This window comes from Haliotis asinina, chromosome 5, assembly GCF_037392515.1.
Source record: "Haliotis asinina isolate JCU_RB_2024 chromosome 5, JCU_Hal_asi_v2, whole genome shotgun sequence".
NCBI lineage: Eukaryota > Metazoa > Mollusca > Gastropoda > Lepetellida > Haliotidae > Haliotis > Haliotis asinina.
The window spans coordinates 24,632,099-24,638,932 of NC_090284.1; positions in this window are offsets into that span (position 1 = coordinate 24,632,099).

Genomic DNA, 6,834 nt, shown 5'->3' on the forward strand with positions numbered 1-6,834 from the left:
TAGCTGGTTGTTTTGCTCGGTCTCCATTGTGAATTTGATGCGGGGATGCTGGTTGTTTAGGTGTGTGAGGAGCTGGGTGGGGTTATGTTCAGGCTGGAGGATGGAAAATGTATCGTCTACTTTCCTGTACCAGCAGGTTGGTTTCACAGGTGAAATTTGTGGTGCTTTCTCCTCTAGTTCTGTGATCTAAATTTCAGTTGGAATAGGGGTAGCGGGGAGTTCATGGATCTGTTCATAGCACGCATCACCCCAGGTAAAGTAGGTGGAGTTCATGCAGGCGGCGGTGAGGTTGATGTTGAAGTCGGCTGACAAGGGTGGTGAGGGGCTGTTGGAGGCTGTCGATTCGGGGTCGTAGTGCTGACAAGGCTTCTTCTTGTGGTACGCTAGTAAAGAGATCAACAACATCATAACTGTCAATGGGACCAGGTTTAGTTATATCGCGGATTTTGCTGCAGAAATCGGTGGAGTCCTTGATGAATGAGTTGGCAGATTTGCCTTAAGGAGAGAGTTCTTGGGTAAAGTGTTGAGCCGTGTTGTAGAACACAGTATCACGAGAGCACACCAGTAGGCGGGTTTTCACAGGGTTCTTGTGGATCTTGACTGTAGCACGGGCATAGGGTAGTTGAGGGTGGGATTTACAGACTTTCCGAAACAGATCAATGGAGAGTTCATATTTGTCACGCAGGGTTTTCAGGGTGGCCTTGTGTTGGCAATGCACTTTCCCAGTGGGGTCCCTCTCAATCCTATTATAGGTAGTGGTGTCGTTTAGCTGGTTGTCTGTCATAGTGTAGAAGTGTTTTTTGTCAAAGACCACAGTGGCTCTGCCCTTGTCAGCAGGGGCGATGACGATGTCTGGGACTTGTCTCTATGCTGCTATGTCAGCTATGGTGATGTCGGGTCTCTGAGGTCGGGCCTTCTGCAGAATGTTGCTGATCTGGTGTCTGAGGTAGTCAACTTTCCCCCCGGGTTCTAGCTGGTGGAGGCCTCTCTCGATGTTAGCGATGAATGTGTTGGAATTGTTAAACAAACGTTGTAAATGCCAAATATGAAATAAAATGTGCTCAACTAAATGGTAACCAAACAATGTTATTGCCACTCCGACCACCAAACTAAAAATGACACCTCTTATCAAACTACATAAACTAGGTAAGTTATCTGAATTTACTCAGCTATGTTTCGAACTATGGACATTGCTCGAACATGGCAACTATTTGTCTTAATTTACAACAGTGCAGATCCACACTCTATTTTTCGACCCTACAACTCGCCATCCAAAGCGCATATACAGGACCCTGCAAATGCAAAAACTGAAAATACATGCACGAGCATACGTCTGAGCTAAATGTGTAGAATTACTGAACTTGAAGTGTACACGACGCGTGACCTATTCTGGATTCCACTCCAGTGGACAAAGCTTAGTAACAGGTCTAGTCAACACCGACTTCCCCACTTGAACATCCACTACTTTGACATGTCCATCTCTACTTGAATATATCTTGACAGTTTTACCAAGCGGCCAACTTCCTCTTGGAGAATCAGGACTAACAATAATGACGTCATTTATGTTTACGTCCTTACTTGTTGCTTGCCATTTCTTACGAACATTGAGAGTGGGTAACCACTCTTTCAAGCATCTTTTCCATATATGCCTCAGTTATTCCTGCACACACCTCCATCGTTTATGAGGATTAAAGCCTTGTTGATCCTCCTCAGGTGCAAAAGGACCACCACATTGCCCATGTAGGAAATGGTTTGGTGTTATGGGCAACACATCATTTGGATGTGCGCTCTGATATGTTAGGGGTCGAGAATTCAACAAAGCCTCTACACCAACAAAGGCGGTCATCAGTTATTCATCTGATACTTCTCCAGAACTGAGAGCAGCATAAATTGCTCTTTTTGCTGATTTAATCAAAGCTTCGAAAATTCCACCAAAATGTGGAGCATGTGGTGGATTAAACTTCCACAAGACGTTTCTGCTTGCTAACGATGCTTTTAGATCGTCTCCATCAAGATTAGACATGAGCTGTCTCAGTTCCTTTACGGCTCCCACAGAGTCAGTACCATTATCAGAGATGACTTCACTTTGGCATTCCTCTTCTGTGTGCCATACGAGATACACCGTTCAGGAAGGAGTCTGTGTCTAAACCGTAAGCTATCTCCAGGTGTACCGCTCGAAGTTGATAGACACGTAAATAAACAGATACCGTTTTTGTTTACTTTTCCCTCTACCTCGTTTTGTTAGAAACTGACCAGGAAAGTCTACTCCTGTCTGAGCAAAGGGCCTCATCGAACATTTAATCCTGACACTTGGTAAATCTGTCATCATCTGTAGGGCATGCTTGGTTTTTTTTATGTCTACACCAAGCACACTGATGTTCCCAACTACGAATCTCTTCATGAGCTGCTATAATCCAAAACCTACTTGACAATGCAGCCAATGTGTAGTTGGTTCCCACGTGACAACAATCTTCATGGAATTGTTTCACAGTCAACTCTCTTACCCAGTGACCTCTTGGAAGTATGACTGGAAAACGTGACTCATAGGAAAGGTCCTCAGCCTATCTGAGTCTTCCACCTGATCTGATCAGTCCAGAATCGTCTGGGAAAAAATGTAAACTCAACAATTTGCTCGAGTTAGGAAGTTGTTTTCCTTTTGTGAGTATTCCACAGTAAATGCGTCTTTTTGAGCGTTCAAAAGAATTAGTGTTTCAGCGTCTTGTTTCTGATCGGCATCCAGCTCGCCAGATTTCCTAGTTCCTCCAGAAGAAACATTGTGAACAAACCGAAGTACCCAGGCAGTAACTCTGCACAATCTCTTCTAGTCTGAATATCTTGATGGGTCTAAACACCAGGTCATCACTGTAGCAGCTTTAAAATCTGAATGACATCCTTTGCGTCTCTCTAACTGTTCTTTAACATTCACGTTCCTTTGATTTGGCCACTCCTTCACTGTACCACTTTCATGTTTGTGCTTCAAGGTGAGGATTCATTTTTTCATCCCATCCGAGTCCAGTAAGCCACATTTGCTGGAGTAAGACTTTTGCTCTCACTACGAATGGTGCTATTAATCCTAACTGATCAAAAACTTTGGCAGTTTCTCTAAGAACTGATCTCTTTGTCACTGTCAGTATTTTGTTTTTGTTTGAACTACAACCAAAGTTAAATTCGTCAGCTTCAGCATACCAGACAAGTCCCTAAGGTTTTGGCCGATGTCAATTCATCTGTCAATATGCTTATTTCCTTCGACCTGTCTTCCACTGGAATTTCATTTAAAACATTCTATGAATTTGATAGCCATTTTCTGACATGCATGCCTGCTGTTCCCCAAAGGTTCATTAGCTGGTTGAAAAGCTCTAATGCATCAGTGTCAGTTTGAACAGAATCTACACTGTCGTCCACGTAAGTTGATTTAACAACTGTTGTAGATGCCATAGTCAAATCTTTTTCATGTAATTTGGCATGTTCCTGTGTGATGTGGCGACTAACGGGATCGGGTGGTCAGACTAGCTGACTTGGTTGACACATGTCATCGGTTCCCCATTGCGCAGACCGATGCTCATGTTGTTGATCACTGGATTGTCTGGTCCAGACTCGATTATTTACAGACCGCCGCCATATAGCTGGAATATTGCTAAGTGCGACGTAAAACTAAACTCACTCACTCACTCACTGTGTGATGTACCGACCCAGGAAAGGTGAGCAGTTTATCCCAAACACTGCTCGAGAGAATTCATAAACAGCAGGAGGTTTGTCCTGATCACTTGATCGCCAAAGTAACCTTAAGTATGGACGGTCACACTTCTGCAATCTCAATTTGTATATATACCTTCTCTACGTCACAGATGAGTCCAACTGGATACCTACTAAATCTCAACAGTATCTCAGACAGGTCACTTTGCATCTTGGGACTCTGGTGAATAACATCATTGAGGGAAATGCCACTACATTTTGCAGATGCGTCAAACACCAACCTGACTTTTGTTGTTGCTCTATCCATATTCACCACAGTAAAATGAGGTAAGCACCATTTGGATTTACTGATTTCCTCCTCTGGAGCGTTTCTGATATAATTCTTTTCAAGGTACTTAGCTATGACGTTTTCATATGCTCCTAAAATTGTATCATTTTTTATATTTTTTTTCTCAGTATCTTTCAAACGTTTCAATGCCATGTCATAATTGTCTGGCAAGATTTCTGGATCCAATGTGTGGCTAAGGGGCGTTTTAAACATCACATATACTCCAGAGGGCGCAAATGCATAAATCACTAATTGACATCGTTATAAATGAAACTCTGTCATTAAAACTGCTAAATTCGAACTTTAGTTACCTTAAATCGACCTTTTTGGCAACAGTGCACAATTCTCAGCTGATTTCAACCAATCAGAGCGGTGCGTCTCCGTGACGTAATAGTAGGTATAGATATGAGTGTCTGTGCAGAATTCATCTAGATTTCAGAGGGTAAACTGTTTTGTTTTCAAGTTTGTACAAACCTGAAATCGCGACAGCTGTTGTGAAAAATGAAAGCTATATGTTCTCACAATCTACTATCACTTAGTTTTGTCTCCTGCTTTGCCTAGTTACCGAGTTACAGCCCTTGTTTTCATAGACGATTTTGTCAAAATCACTTGGTGTCGCTAGGTTGTAATCCGTGCAATCCGTGGTTTAAACCTACACGTTTGTCACACACGTTATTTGTCATCATTTACTTGATGCTCAGTTAATGAATTTATAACAGGTATAGTTAGTGGTAATACCAGTTAGATTACCCGACAAAGGTCCCCATCTGGCATTTATTGTGTCTGGATCGATCAAAGGATTAACCGATAACACGCTGATTGATTAATTATTTTTATACGGATTTAAATAGGGGTTTGTCAAAAGGTAGTGTTTATGTATGTACATTTACTAATCTATACTGAATACACTCTGTCGTGTATGTGTCTATGTAAAAACAACACCCTTCTTTCAAAGGATTAATCGCCAATACATTGGTTGATTGCTCATTATTGGCTAACTAAATTACTTTTTTAAAAGAATGACGCACATTATGCAATTAGTTGCCGGGTGTGCTATCTTGGGTGACCAGTGAGACTATACAGCAATGTGAAAAACCTGAAACGATACATTTCGTATATTAGATTGTTGAAAGACACATCACTTGGGAAATCTGCAGATGAATTATATATCACTCGTTTTTGTGAATATTGATGGATACATTCCTCGAACAAGGTAATAGCCTGACATTGCTCCTATAACTTTAATTTGTTTTAATTTTAATATTTGCATTTTGTTTTTATTAAGTTGTCGTAGCTTTCAACAGAATCATTGTTTTCGTCGTGAAGTTGTAATGATACAGACGACATACACTAGGGCGTGTCTGCGAATTATGATTCATATAGGCAAACTATAAAATGTCTAGATATTACGTTCCTGTTATACATTCGCAGACTGTTTCTTTTTGATAAGTTTCAAAATCCATACAAGTATGATTATCAAGTAATTAGGATTATGAGACCAAATATTAAGACGTACATTGACAAGTGTCTACATACTGGTGAGTTAACGTTTACAAACCAAGTAAATTTAGCAAATGAAGAAATTTATCGCGCAGTATTTTCACTTCTGCCCCGACCTCGCTTATGTTACGTTACAAGTTGTGTCGACCCGTGAAGGTTCCGGGGTAGAATAGGCCTTCAGCAACCCATGCTTGCTATTAAAGGCGACTCAGCTTGTCGTAAGAGGCGACTAACGGGATCGGGTGGTCAGACTAGCTGACTTGGTTGACACATGTCATCGGTAACCAAGTACGCAGATCGATGCTCATGTTGTTGATCACTGGATTGTCTGGTCCAGACTCGATTATTTACAGAACCGCCGCCATATAGCTGGAATATTGCTGAGTGCGGCGTAAAACTAAAACTCACTCACTCACTACAAGTTGTGTCATGCAAACTCCTTTTGGTCATGATTCAAATACATATTTAACTACTAGTAGAAAGTAGTTTTGATTTTCTAACTTGATTAAAACAAACCACAATCTCATTAATTCAAATGGACTTCAGTCCGTGACTTCACGATCTTCAAAAATGGCGGCGCCCCGTTTGAGAATGAATGCTATTTAAGTTTGTTTTCACAGACTTACAAAATCAAAATTACTTTCTACTGGTAGTAAAATATGTATTTTATTGATGGACAATAAGATTTTGCATGACATTGCTTATGACATAACAATTTCACACTTGGAAGCGAGGTGGAGGACAATATAATATTATTTGCAATACTAGTATTAATGTCACTATTTAAGTTTCTTTTCACCGACTTACGAAATCAAAATTACGTTTCACTGTGATTACACGATGCCATTTAGAAAGTGGTCAAATGCAACAGATGTCATATTTAGGATTTCACTTTCTCAGTAAAGTACAACTTCTACAACTTTCTTGGTTGAGTCCCATCCGGCATTCGAACCCGCACCCTCAGAGTTAGGCACCTAATCGCCAGCACACAAAGTCAGCCGCCTAGCCCGCTCAGCCACCGCGACTTGTGAAAGAAAGCCTTATATTCGTGCACAATCCTTTTGGTCAGCAATGTGTAGTATGCAGTCTCCAGATCTCTTCCATGTAAATCGGTAGCTTGCCAGACCGAATACACTTGGGCAAAATCTTCTGCTCAAACCTTGATCCCTACCTCAAACAAAGAGAATCGTACACAAAGATCTACATCCACTTCACAAACACTAAATCAGTCTATGTCATCTAGCGATAAGGATTCTTCCTCATCTCACAATAAAAGTTCATCTCAAAAATCAAAATCAGACATAAATGAGACA